Source organism: Bos grunniens, chromosome 26 (genome assembly GCF_055505025.1).
Source record: "Bos grunniens cultivar Pamir isolate PY7600 chromosome 26, Bosgru_T2T1.0, whole genome shotgun sequence".
NCBI classification, from domain to species: domain Eukaryota; kingdom Metazoa; phylum Chordata; class Mammalia; order Artiodactyla; family Bovidae; genus Bos; species Bos grunniens.
This window is the reverse complement of record NC_141190.1, coordinates 29,814,333-29,829,317: the sequence shown is the minus strand read 5'-3', so window position 1 is coordinate 29,829,317 and position 14,985 is coordinate 29,814,333. Positions and strand designations below refer to the sequence as shown.

At 38.9% G+C, this 14,985-nt stretch overlaps 1 protein-coding gene across 1 annotated transcript in view; it reads left to right on the top strand.

Moving 5' to 3' along the window:
- LOC147344300 (uncharacterized) overlaps window positions 1-14,985 on the top strand; it is a 569,611-nt gene that overhangs the window by 106,283 nt on the left and 448,343 nt on the right. Inside the window, exon 4 of the mRNA XM_086379320.1 lies at window positions 1,195-1,316. The gene's annotated coding sequence lies outside the window, so the exon portion shown is untranslated. The remainder of the gene's footprint in view (window positions 1-1,194; window positions 1,317-14,985) is intronic.

Sequence of the window (14,985 nt, the reverse complement as noted above, 5' to 3'; positions counted from 1 at the left end):
CTGAGGTCCTCCTTTTTTGCCCTATTTTTCCTGGGGACTAGCTTAGTGTCTGGTACATAGTTGGTATAAAATATGTTTGAGTGGATGAATAAATGAAGAAACATAAAAATATCTTTTAATAAACTGTTACTGAATTGTCAAATATTACTTGTTTTCATTTCTTTTATTTTCATATTTACTCAGCAACTGATTTTTCCATGAACTTTATTACTCAAAGGTTTAGAAGAGTCTAGAATTATTACTTAAAGGTTTAGAAGAGTCTAGAATTCCTCTGAGGCACAAAAGACATTAAAAACTAAGTACTTCCTTAAAGATAAAACAGAATAGAATCGGAGGGTCTAACACTGGTTTTAGTAATTTCCCTTGGAAATCATAGTCTCATGTACCACTGTTCAATCAGAAAAATGTGTCCTATTTCTGGACTTAAGAGGATTGAAGGATGACTGTATTGATAAGAATCATCCACCTCTGAAATTCACTCTCCTCTGTTGGGACTCTTTTTTTCCTCTCACTGTGAAAACAACATTATTTTTTCTATTTATATAATTAGCACATGCTCTTTAGAATAATTTGAATAAGGCACAAAAGTGTAAGGTCCTAAAAACTTGCTTAAAATCCTTCCATCCAGAGATAATCCTAATTGTCATTTGTTGACATTTTTACAACCATTTTAGGTACATATTCATACACATGTATTTTTTGACCTATATGAGATTATTTCAGGCACATTATATTTCTTTGGGGATATTTTAAAATGCATTCTATTGTTATCTTATTTCCATGTTTCAGTTGATCTGTATCAACCATTCTTTCCAGTCCAGATAACCCCTGTTAACCACCTGTGATATAGGTCCTGTTGCAGTACAGGTGGGCAGGAATGAATGAATACAGTGGTATTGTTTCAAAAAATAGTCTATGAATTTCTCCTAGTTTCCTGAAAGTGAAAGTGTTAGTTGCTCAGTTATGTCTGATTTTGTGACCCTATGGACTGCAGCCCTCTGTCTATGGGATTTCCCAAGCAAGAATACTGGAATGGGTAGCCCTTTCCTTCTCCAGGTGATCTTCCCAACCCAGGTTTGAACCTGGGTCTCCTGCATTGCAGGCAGACTCTTTACCATCTGAGCCCCCAGGGAAGCCTAATTCCTTCTTTGTTAGTTTATTCTTTAGTAATTTGTTGTGTTTTTATTTGTTTAGATTTTGGTGGTGATTTTGGTTGACCTCTTGGACTACCACTGCCATGAATACAGCTGAAGATATGACCATTACATTCTTACAACCTATTGCTTCAGTTTCCATCAGATCGATTTCAAGCACAGGTACTGATGGGTAAAACGGTACATGGGCTTTTAATTTTAAAAGACAGGGTAAAGTTGATTTGTTTTTACTTTTAACATTTCTACTTACAATGAAAAATAAAATTTGGGGGGTGCTTTACATTGATATTCTCACAATTAGTAGCTGGTTCCATTCTGTTTAAAATTTTGCCAGTTTGCCAGACCTAAAATTGTACCTCATAAATTTAAGAACTTGCATTTCTCTGATTATTAGTTGTACTGGGCATATTTTCACACATAGTTGGAAAACTGGCAAACTTGTTCTTTTGTAAATTGCTTGTTCATAGCTTTTGCCCTTTCCACCTTTCTTTTTTCAAAAACTTGCTAATTTGAAATAATTTTAGACTACGTAACATATTTTCATGATTTCACTGATAATATTAACTTTTGGAAAGTGAAAAAGTGAAAGTGTTAGTCCGAATCTTTGACCCTATGGACTGTCGCCCACCAGGCTCCTCTGTCCATGGAATTCTCCAGGCAAGAATATTGGAGTGAATAGTCATTCCTTTCTCCAGGAGATCTTCCCAACACAGGGATCCAATTCATGTCTCCTGCATGGCAGGTGGTTTCTTTAATGTCTGAGCTAACAGGGAAGCCCAATATTTATTACTTGGTTAAGACAGTGTCTTCAGATTTACTTACTGCAAAGGTATTGTTTTTCCCCTTGAAATTACTAAATATTTTGGAAAGAAATACTTTGAGATTTCTCAAATATCCTATTTCTTCTCAAACTTTTACTCACTAATTTTAGTAATAATTGGTAGATATTGCCTATAGTAATTATTACTGTGGTGTTCTAGCAGTGAGTTTCTATTTCCCTCATTCCATCTACATTTACAAATTAGGCTTCTGTGAGGAGTCATCCCTTATTTATTTATTCCACAATTTATTTATATCAGTATATACTCATGTAGTAGTATATCATTGTGGTTTGAATTTTCATTTCCCTAATGGCTCATGATGTTAAACATTTTTTCATGTGCTTATTTTCCACCTGTATAGCTTCTCAGTAAAATGTGTCTTCATGTTTGTTTTCTAATTGGATTTTTTCTTTTATTATTGTTGAATTTTGAGAGATTTCAATATAAGCTACATACTTGTTGAATATGTGATTCAAAATATTTTCCAACTTGTCACTTATATTTCACCCTCTTAACAGGATCTTTTTCCTTGTAAAAATGTTTAATTATGATGAACTCTAATTTTTCAATTTTTAACTTTATGGATTGTGCTTTTTTGGTGTCAAGTCTGTAATTTTTTTTCCTTTAAAATCCCCTATCCCTTTTGACTTCTTTTGGATTATTTGGAAAATTTTAAGAATTACATCCTCATAAGCTATTGGTTTTTAAACTCTTTTTACAAAAAAATGCTTTTTGTATTTGTAGTGGTTTTCTTGGGATAAAACTACTGCCATGTCCTTTATTTTAGCAGTATGTTTAGAATTAACATTTTAATGGTCCCTGTAAAATATAAAAATCTTGTCTTTTCCACTTAACAAACTCCTTGTTGAATATGTGATTCAAAAATATTTCCCCCAGAAACCCATAAGAGAATATTATGATTTTATTTTAAGCAGTCATATGCATTTTAAAGAAATTAAAGAAAATAATCTAATAGTTATAAAGATCTTAAACATTCTTCATTCCTGAAGATCTGAGTGTTACTCTACTGTCATTTTTCTTCTGCTTGAAGAAATTTCTTTAGCATTTCTTACAGAATGGATCCACTGGTGACATACTTTCTTGGTTTTATTTATGAAAAACAATCTTCATTTTTTGAAGGCATATATAACTTTAAGTTGACTTTTTATTTTTTCATCATTCAGTACATTAAATGTGTACTTCCAGTGTCTTCTGGTTGCCATGATTGCTGATTTGTTCTTCTCCGTATATCATGTCTTTTTTTCCCTCACTGTCTTAAAGAATTTCTCAATATTTTTGATTATCAAAAGTTTGAATATAGTTTTCCTAGGTGTCACTGTTTCCATTGTTTCCTCATCTATTTGGCATGAAGTGATGGGACCAGATGCCATGATCTTAGTTTTCTGAATGTTGAGTTTTAAGCCAACTTTTTCACTCTCCTCTTTCACTTTCATCAATAGGCTCTTTAGTTCTTTACTTTCTGCCATAAGGGTGGTGTCATATGCATATCTGAGGTTATTGATATTTGTCTCAGCAAACTTGATTTCAGCTTGTGCTTAATCCAGCCCAGCATCATGTACTCTGCATAGAAGTTAAATAAGCAGGGTGATAATGTATAGCCTTGACTACTCCTTTGCCAATTTAGTACCAGTCTGTTGTTCCATGTCTGCTTCTAACTGTTGCTTCTTGACCTGCATACACATTTCTCAAGACGCAGGTAATGTGGTCTGGTATTCCCATCTCTTTAAGTATTTTCCATAGATTGTTGTGATCCACACAGTCAAAGGCTTTGGCATAGTCAATAAAGCAGAAATGGAACTTTCTTGCTTCTTCTCTGATCTGACGGACATTGGCAATTTGATTTCTGGTTCCTCTGACTTTTATAAATCCAACTTGAACATCTGGAAGTTCACGGTTCATGTACTTTTGAAGCCTGGCTTGGAGAATTTTGAGCATTACTTTGCTAGCGTGTGAGATGAGTGCAATTGTGTGGTAGTTTGAACATTCTTTGGCATTACCTTTCTTTGGGATTGGAATGAAAACTGACCTTTTCCAGTCCTGTAGCCACTGCTGAGTTTTCCAAATTTGGCATATTGAGTGCAGCACTTTCACAGCATCATCTTTTAGGATTTGAAATAGCTCAACTGGAATTCTATTACCTTCACTAACTTTGTTTGTAGTGGTGCTTCCTAAGGCCCACTTGACTTCACACTCCAGGATGTCTTGCTCTAGGTAAGTGATTACATCACTGTGGTTATCTGGGTTATGAAGATCTGTTTTGTATAGTTCTTCTGTGTATTCTTGCCAACCCTTCTTAATATCTTCTGCTTCTGTTAGGTCCCTACCATTTCTGTCCTTTATTGTGCCCATTTTTGTATAAAATGTTCCCTTGGTGTCTCTAATTTTCTTAAAGAGATCTCTAGTCTTTCCCATTCTATTATTTTCCTCTATTTCTTTCCACTGATCACCGAGGAATGCTTTCTTATCTCTCCTTGCTATTCTTTGGAACTCTGCATTCAGATGGATATATCTTTCCTGTTCTCTTTTGCCTTTCGCTTCTCTTCTTTTCCCAATTATTTGTAAGGCCTCCTCAGACAACCATTTTGCCTTTTTGCATTTCTTCTTCTTGGGGATGGTTTTGATCTCAGCCTCCTTTACAATACTATGAACCTCTGTCCATATTTCTTCAGGCAGTCTATCCACCAGATCTAATCCCTTGAATGTGTTTGTCACTTCTACTGTATAATAGTAAGTGATTTGATTTGGGTCATACCCAAATGGTCTAGTGATTTTCCCTACTTTCTTCAGTTTAAGTCTGAATTTGGCAATAAGTAGTTCATGATCTGAGCCACAGTCAGCTCCTGCTGACTTTTGCTGACTGTATAGAGCTTCTCCATCTTTGGCTGCAAGGAATATAAGCAATCTGATTTTGGTATTAACCATCTGATGATGTCCAGGTGTAGAGTTGTCTCTTGTGTTCTTGGAAGTGAGTGTTTGCTATGAGCATTGCATTCTCTTGTGTTAGCCATTGCCCAGTTTCATTTTGTACTTCAAGGCTAAACTTGCCTATGACTCCAGGTATCTCTTGACTTTTCATACTGTTCATGGGGTTCTCAATGCAAGAATACTGAAGTGGTTTTCCATTCCCTTTTCCAGTGGACTGTGGTTTTTCAGAACTCTCCACCATGACCCATGAAGAGCTATAGATGTAGGTTTGTGACATTGTACAGGAGGCAGTGATCAAGACCATTCCCATGAAAAAGAAATGCAAAAAGGCAAAATGTTTGTCTGAGGAGACCTTACAAATAGCTGAGAAAAGAAGAGAAGCTAAAGGCAAAGGAGAAAAGGAATTTGAATGCAGATTTCCAAAGAATAGCACAGAGAGATAAGAAAGCCTTCCTAAGTGATCAGTGCAAAGAAATAGAGGAAAACAATAAAATGGGAAAGATTAGAGACCTCTTTAAGAAAAGTAGAGATACCAAGGGAACATTTCATGCAAAGATGGGCTCGATAAAGGACAGAAATGGTATAGACCTAACAGAAGCAGAAGATATTAAGAGGTGGCAACAATACACAGAAGAACTATACAAAATAATCTTCATGACCCAGATAAACATGATGGTGTGATCACTCACCTAGACCCAGACATCCTGGAGTGTGAAGCCAAGTGGGCCTTGGGAAGCATAACTATGAACAAAGCTAGTGGAAGTGAAAGAATTCCAGTTGAGCTATTTCAAATCTTAAAAGGTGATGCTGTTAAAGTGCCACACACAACATGCCAGCAAATTTGGAAAACTCAGCATTGGCAACAGGACTGGAAAAGGTAAGTTTTCTTTCCAATCCCAAAGAAGGGCAATGCCAAAGAATGTTCAAACTACCACACAATTGCACTCATCTCCCACACTAGTAAAGTAATGCTCAAAGTTCTCTAAGCCAGGCTTCAAAAGTACATGAACCGTGAACCTCCAGATGTACAAGTTGGATTTAGAAGAGGCAGAGGAAGTAGAGATCCAATTGCCAACATCCACTGGATCATAGAAAAAGCAAGAGAGTTCCAGAAAAAGATCTATTTATGCTTTATTGACAACACCAAAGCCTTTAAATGTGTAGATCACAACAAACTGTGGAAAATTCAAGAGATGGGAATACGAGACCACCTGACCTGCCTCCTGAGAAATCTGTGTGCAGGTCAAGAAGCAACAGTTTGAATTGGGTATGAAAAAACAGACTGGTTCCAAACTGGGAATGGAATATGTCAAGGCTGTATATTGTCACCCTGCTTATTTAACTTATATGCAGAGTACATCATGCGCAATGCTTGGCTGGATGTAGCACAAGCTGGAATCAAGATTGCTGGGAGAAATATCAATAACCTCCGTTATGCAGATGACACCACTCTTATGGCAGAAAGCAAAGAACTAAAGTGCCTCTTGAAAGTGAAAGAGGAGAGTGAAATGTTGGCTTAAAACTCAACATTCAAAAAAGAATCATGGTATCCAGTCCCATCACTTCATGGCAAATAGATGGGGAAATGATGGAAACAGTGAAAGACTTTATTTTCTTGGGCTCCAAAATCACTGCAGATGGTGAATGTAGTGATACAATTAAAAGATGTTTGCTCCTTGGAAGAAAAGCTATGACCAACCTAGACAGCATATTAAAAAGCAGAGACATTACTTTGCCAACAAAGTTCTGTCTAGTCAAAACTATGGTTTTTCCAGTAGTCATGTATGGATGTGAGAGTTGGACCATAAAGAAAGCTGAGCACTGAAGAATTGGTGCTTTTGAACTGTGGTGTTGGAGAAGACTCTTGAGAGTCCCTTGGACTGCAAGGAGATCCAACCAGTCCATCCTAAAGCAGATCAGTCCTGGGTGTTCATTGGAAGGACTCATGCTGAAGCTGAAGCTCCAATACTTTGGCCACCTGATGCTGACTCATTAGTAAAGACCTGACTCATTAGTAAAGACCCTGATGCTGGGAAGGATTTAAGGCAGGAGGAAAAGGGGATGATCTAGGATGAGATGATTGGATGGCATCACTGACTCAATAGACATGAGTTTGAGCAAGCTCTGGGAGTTGGTGATGGACAGATAGCCTGGCATGCTGCAATCCATGGGGTTGCAAAGAGTTGGATACAACTTAGTGACTGAACTGAACTGATCTCTTGACTTCCTACTTTTTCATTTCAGTCCCCCATGATGAAAAGGACATCTTTTTTTTTTTGGTGTTAGTTCTTGAAGGTCTTGAAAGTCTTCAAAGAGCCATTCAACTTCAGCTTCTTCGGCATTAGTGGTTGGGGCATAGTGTTGAATTACTGTGATGTTGAATGGTTTGCCTGGAAAGCGAACTGAGATCATTTTGTCGTTTTTGAGACTGCACTGAAGTACTGCATTTCAGACTCTTTTCTTGACTATGAAGGCTACTCCATTTCTTCTAAGGAATTCTTGCCCACAGTAGTAGATATAATGGTCATCTGAATTAAATTCACCCATTTTCGTCCATTTTAATTCACTGATTCCTAAAATGTCCATGTTCATGCCATCTCCTGTTTGACCACTTCTACTTTTCCTTGATTCATGGACCTAACATTCCAGGTTCCTATGCAATATTGTTCTTTGTAGCATTGATCTTTACTTCCACCACCAGTCACATCCACAACTGGGCATTGCTTTTGCTTTGGTTCAGCCTCTTCATTCTTTCTGGAGATATTTCTCCACTCTTATCTGTAGCATATGTTCTTTTCATACTGTTCATAGGGCTCTCCAGGCAAGAATAGTGAAGTGGTTTGCCTTTCTCTTCTGTAAGGAGTTATTCCCTCATGTTTACTTCTTTGAAAATTCCCAAGTGATTCATAGGTTACCTAAAATGATGATATGGCTAATAGCTCAGACTTTGGATTCAAGCACACTGGACTTAAATTCCTAGTCTACTAGTTTTAAAAAATATTGGTCTAGGGAAGTTGTTTAATTCCTGACAGCCTCAGATTTTATCACCTATGAAATGTGAATAAACTCAGTACCCCACAGAGCTGTTGAGTGAATTACAAAGCATAAAAATTGTATATGTCACTTATATATTAATACTTAGAGAACACTTGCTTTAACTTTTCTTATTATGTTCTGTACTATCCCAAATCACCTCTTATTAATATTTCAGAATTTGGTACAAAACACTTCTGTTGCATATCCAAAGGAATAAAATACATGATAACTGGTAGTGAGTGGAGGATAATGGAACAGTTTGCTGTTGCAGGGATGTAATGGGAAGAGACCAAAGTGGTACCTGCAGCAGTGGGTTCTAGGCAACACGAAGATATTGGATTCGGGAATCCCAGGGGGAACAAAGATGGTGATGGAAGGAATGAGGGTGGACAGTGAATAGAAAACATACTCCAGTTTTGCTGAGGTCTGAAACTCAAAAGAAGGTGGCTGATGTGATTGCCTAAATGCAACAGTGTTTTCAAGTGAGACAGTGGACTTTTTTTGTTTTTACTGTTGGGTAGCTGGGATGTGGCTGTAAGGGAAGAGGGAAAGAGAAGATACAGAAATTTGAGTTGTGGCTCTCAGTGTTCATCACCTTGAAAATTCACTTATAGACCACTTATAGAGATGCTGCCATTTCCTTAAGGTGATCTGTTCAGGAAATTCCAAAGCCAACATTGTTTTGGAAAGGCCAGGAGGATTATTTGCCTCATCTGTGACAAAGTACTCTTTCGAGCAGTGCTGTCTAGAGATATACCAGATAGGAAGGAGGGAAAGCCTCATCAAATTCACATTCCTTTTTTACTATACACTCTCATCTGGGCCACCATTTTTGATTCTTTAGCATTGCTACCGATCCTGTGAGATTGTAAATTTGCTGTTGAAGTTTAGATCTCTCCTAAAGAGTTTGTGTCCCTTCTCTCTCCCCTTGCAGAATTTACAGAACTTCATATACAAGAGGGATGGACTTGCCCTTAATAATATCTAGAATTTATAAAGCCTTTTATGGCTATCATGTTTATAGTGTATAGTATTTCACATGTCTTATCACATTTAAGTCTCATAATCCTCCTCTCAAATCAGTCTGAGAATGTATTATACAAAACCCTGCTTTGATAAATAATTTCCAAAATCCCAGGTCCTCAAATTCAGCTATTCTCTGCAACCGTTTTGTTCAGTTTTTCCAAGACAGCCTCTTAGTTCTCCCCAAATTCAAAAAGAAAGTTTAGCACATGAATGATAGAGTGAAAATTGATTATGACCCAAAAACCCCAGTGAGTAAGGAAAAGGAGTAAGCAAGAAGTTTCAAGACACTCAACCCAACTTCCATCTCATAATTTTTCTCTGTATTACATTTATTAATATGCTTCTCAAAACTGAGAGTTATGTGAGAGAGAGGAAAGGAAGACAGAATAATAAGTCAGCTTGTCAACTATGCCATTCAATGTGAAAGAGCATGAAGCTAATAGGAGCAGGAACTTGGATGGCTCCCTTCATAAAGCCTTGTTAGTTCTACTTCTGAGCATTACTTACAAGAGAAGAATCATGCCATGTTGGGGCCCAGAGTGAGGCACTCTGCCCGTGGCAAAGGTCATGAGGAAGGAGGCTCGACATACGCAAAGGTGGGATCGAGCCTCAGGAGTCCCCCTGGAAATCCTCGAGCATCTACCCCCATAACCAGAGCCTGCCTACTTTACTACTTTGTGCTCCCACCTACACCTCTGACTTTATGGGGGGCTGTCCCCCACCACCTCTTTTGGAGAAGGAGTTAACCTAGAGCTCCAGTTAATAAAAACTCCTGGGTGTGACAAGAGTCTTTTAACCTACAAACTCCTCTGAAGGTTCTCTAGCCTGACTGACAGGCTTGTCCAGCCACATGTGATTGCTCACAGCCTCCCAACTGTGAGAGGCACGAGATGCTATAAACCTTCTAAAAACAGGTTCCTTAGAAAAGTTAGAAAACTGTTAGTATAAGTATAATGGGCTGATTAGAAATTGTATTGGTGAAGGGTTTTTCGTTTGTTCAGCCAATGTTTGTTGCTAAGTCTCCACATCCCCTGCCCTTACACACATTAATGAATATATAGAAGAAATAAGTATTAACCTTTGATATTAATCATGTTAGACCTTAGGCTGAGTAAATTCTTTCCTTAACTAAAACCCACTACACCCTCACCCTATAGGAATGTAACTTTATTTGGGTGGCGTCTGTTTTAAGAATAATCACCCCTGGAGAAATAAGTGTCCTGGTTGACTGACCACTGTCACAAGGAGAGGGTCATAAATTGTCAGCAGGCCCCCTGGCCAGAAGATGATGTAACACACCTAAGACCTCTGTATACATTTGTATGAAGCACCTGACTTTGATAAAAGTCAGGACTGCTGACCCTGCGTGACTTTTGCATAACATCTCAGTGTATAAAAGTAGACCATGGGAAATAAAAAATTGGGATCAGTTTCTCAAAATACTGGTCTCCCCATGTCGCTCTCTCTCTCACTCTGGCTGAGTCTCCATCTGGAGCGCGGAACCCGCCATGCTTACTAATTATGCCTGGGCTTCTAAGATCCAACTGGGGAGGCCTCAGTGTCTCCTCTCCTTCGGGAGAACGGAAGGACGCCTGCGGCCTACGTAAGTGGTGCAAACTTCTTGTCTTGAAGTTTTATTGGTCTCCCGCGTAAACCAAGCTACTCAGCCTCTTTTCTCCACTGAATTTTCCTGCTGAGCTATCCTCATTCTATTACTCTTTACATCTCTAATTAATATCTAATCGAAGCTATTGTATCCTGATCATTGCCGACGCCGTCCCCGCTTCGAATACCCTGGATCAGCCGGGGCTGCACCCCGGCAATGCCAGGAACATTTTTTCCTCAATGTGCATATGTGTATGTGTGTGTTTGTGTTTCTGTGTTAAATGCTTAACAACTCTACATGTACAAAATCCATTTAGCAAAATGCTGCCTTGGGTTTCCAAATTTGTAACAATGAAAAGCAGCAATTAGGCCTCCTGCGACTCATAAAATAAGTGGTAAGGGATTTTGAGTAAGATGGAAAAATAAGAGGAAATATTTTTGCTTTTTGGAGGGAATATATTGCTGACATATTTAATAATAATGAAGTATAATTCCTACTTGGGGCAAAACTAAAATCCATTGTGCAGTGAAAGAATAGATTCATTTAATTTGTTTAGATTTCTTTGTCTATATTGTGTTTCTTATTAAATCAACTCAAGGTTATAACCAGTGTTACTAGTATCTAAATGGTTGAGGGGAGGCAGGGTACAGAGAACTGATTTTCTCAACCAGATTTTGGAAGGTTTATGTGTTAATGCAAAAAATGATTTTTCCCCTTTGTTGTAAGAATTTAGTTTAATGTTCACAAGCTGTGTGTGTGTGTGCTCAGTTGTGTCCAGCTCTTTGTGATCCCATGGACTGTAGCCCACCAAGCTCCTCTGTCCATAGAATTTTCCAGGCAAGGATACTGGAGAGGGTTGCTGACCCAGGGATTGAATCTGCGTTTCTTGCTCCTCCTGCATTGGCAGGCAGATTCTTTACCACTGTGTCACCCAATTCAATAGCAAAACAACTTCCTCCTGCTACTGCTAAGTTGCTTCAGTCGTGTCCGACTCTGTGCGACCCCATAGACGGCAGCCCACCAGGCTCCCCTGTCCCTGGGTTTCTCCAGGCAAGAACACTGGAGTGGGTTGCCATTTCCTTCTCCAATGCATGAAAGTGAAAAGTGAAAGTGAAGTTGCTCAGTCATGCCTGACTCTTAGCAACCCCACGGACTGTAGCCTACCAGGCTCCTCCGTCAATGGGATTTGCCAGGCGAGAGTACTGGAGTGGGGTGCCATTGCCTTCTCCATATATCATCTCTATTCTGGGAGGTATGCATGAATAATAATAAAGGGATATTTCTGTTTCTGGCCTTAACGTTTTACAGTTTATGTAATGTTCACATTTCTGGCCTTTTCTCAGGGAATAAGTCAGGACATGGATCCCCTAATGTTGAGTACTTTATAGTGTACTCACACATTATTGGTAGGGTTGCTGGTAAAATACAGTATCCAAGTTAAAACTTGAATTTCAGATTAGTTACATATACTTTTTCAGTGTAACTATGTCCCTTGCAATAGTTATCATGCTGTGCTATGCTTAGTCGTTCAGTCGTGTCCGACTCTTTGCAAACCCATGGACTATAGCCCGCCAGGCTCCTCTGTCCATCTAATTCTCCAGGCAAGAATACTGGAGTGGGTTGCCATGTCCTTCTCCAGGGGATCTTCCCGATCCAGGGATCTAATCCGAGTCTCTTACATCTCCTGCACTGGCAGGCAGATTCTTTACCAACTGAGCCACCATGGAAGCCCAAGAACACTGGAGTGAGTAGCGTATCCCTTCTCCAGGGGATTCTCCTGATCCAGGAATCGAACTGGGGTCTCCTACATTGCTGGCTGAGCTACCAGGAAAGCCCCGCTGGGTAATACTTATACTAAAAAATTATTTACTGCTTATTTGAAATTAAAATTTAACTGGGCATCCTGTCTTCTCATTAGCTAAATCTGGTTATCCTAATTGTTGATTATCTTTATTCAGAGAGAGATGCCGAGGCAGGGCTGGGGTTTCTAGTGAAGTCACTCTCCACAGGGCAAGCTTTACACTTGAAGGGACACACCACTGCTTGAACTTAAATTGACCTCAAGATGATGCAGTTTTAATAGTGTTTTTAAAAGCCTTTAAAGTAAAATTTTAAAATTGTCCTCTGTGTATGAACACATAGTGAGGCTGGAAGGGAATGGTGATGGTACAGTGTACTTAGTGCCTGCTGGAGTCTAAAGAATTTCTCTTAATTATTATTACTTATGTTAGGCAGAGAGGGAGGAAAATAAAAGCACATTATTTTAAATTTCATTTCCTGGATTAAAAAAAAAATAGTATTAGAAGATATTTCCCAGAAGCCACCAAGCATTGCTTGTTTCCATAGAAGAGCTACTTAGGTTTAAGATAACACTTATGGGCATATTTTAATCTGGTTGAAAGTTACTGTTTGTCATTTGTCCTTAAAGAATTTGCGTTTTCACTCTAAATCCCATCCAAAAGTTGATGGGCTAAAGTGCAGTACTTGTTGTTTACACTTATTCTCAAATTAAAATTTTATTGGTGTTTGGGAACAGGTACAACAATGTTCAGAAAATCTTAAGTACAAAATACTAAAATATCTACAGAGATGGGTATATGGAACATATTAAAATAGGACCTTTAAAAGACGGAAAAAACAGAGCTTACATCCTGAAGCACCCTCACTGAACTCTCAGAAGCTTCACAGACGGAAGTTGGGATCAGTAATGAGAGTTTGTGATTATACATCTTTACTGGATTTTCATTCTTTTGAAAGAACCTATATGCAGGTCAGGAAGCAGCAGTTAGAACTGGACATGAAACAACAGACCGGTTCCAAATAGGAAAAGGAGTACGTCAAGGCTGTATATTGTCACCCTGCTTATTTAACTTCTATGCAGAGTACATCATGAGAAACGCTGGGCTGGAAGTAGCACAAGCTGGAATCAAGATTGCTGGGAGAAATATCAATCACCTCAGATATGCAGATGACACCACCCTTATGGCAGAAAGTGAAGAGGAACTCAAAAGCCTCTTGATGAAAGTGAAAGTGGAGAGTGAAAAAGTTGGCTTAAAGCTCAACATTCAGAAAACTAAGATCATAGCATCTGGTCCCATCACTTCATGGGAAATAGATGGGGAAACTGTGGAAACAGTGTCAGACTTTATTTTTTGGCGGAGGGGGGGGTGGGGGCTCCAAAATCATTGCAGATGGTGATTGCAGCCATGAAATTAAAAGATGCTTTCTCCTTGGAAGGAAAGTTATGACCAACCTAGATAGCATATTCAAAAGCAGAGACATTACTTTGCCAACAAAGGTTCGTCTAGTCAAGGCTATGGTTTTTCCTGTGGTCATGTATGGATGTGAGAGTTGGACTGTGAAGAAAGCTGAGCACTGCAGAATTGATGCTTTTGAACTGTAGTGTTGGGAAAGACTCTTGAGAGTCCCTTGGACTGCAAAGAGATCCAGCCCCTCCATTCTAAAGGAGATCAGTCCTGGGTGTTCATTGGAAGGACTGATGCTAAAGCTGAAACTCCAATACTTTGGCCACCTCATGCGAAGAGTTGACTCATTGGAAAAGACTCTGATGCTGGGAGGAATTGGGGGCAGGAGGAGAAGGGGATGACAGAGGATGAGATGGCTGGATGGCATCACCAACTTGATGGACATGAGTTTGAGTGAACTCCAGGAGTTAGTGATGGACAGAGAGGCCTGGCATGCTGTGATTCATGGGATTGAAAAGATTCGGACAGGACTGAGTGACTGAACTGAACTGAACTAGGTGGGAATTATGTTATTCCAATATGATATTTTTTGGGCTTCCCTTGTGACTCAGCTGGTAAAGAATCTGCCTGCAATGTGGAAGACCTGTGTTTGATCCCTGGGTTGGGAAGATCCCCTTGAGAAGAGAAAGGCTACCCACTCCAGTATTCTGGCCTGGAGAATTCCATGGACTGTATAGTTTATGGGGTCGCAAAGAGTTGGACATGACTGAGTGACTTTCAATCAATCAGTATGATATTGGGAAAACTAATGTGTTGAGTGGTCAAGTTAATTTCTCCTAAATGTTAGTAACTTAGACACTGAGCCAAAATCTGTGAGATATATCTTATGGGAGATATACCCTTTAAAAATAATTTGAAAGCTATAGATCTTCTTTCTGTAGCAGGCATTGCACAAGTTGGAAGATTTCTGCAGTTCATTTCAGGGGATTCTCAAATCACTCAAGATCTTGGAATCCATGTTAAGCACCCTTTCTCACCTGATGGTCGTTTTCCATGGTCATTTTCTTCACTCCACCAAGCTTCAGGGGGTGATGGTTTCAGAACTCTATCTGCTATTAAAAGGTAGAGAGGGAATTAAATTTATTTATTCTGTATAGGTGTTTGAAGAGCATTTGTAAAATGGCTTATGA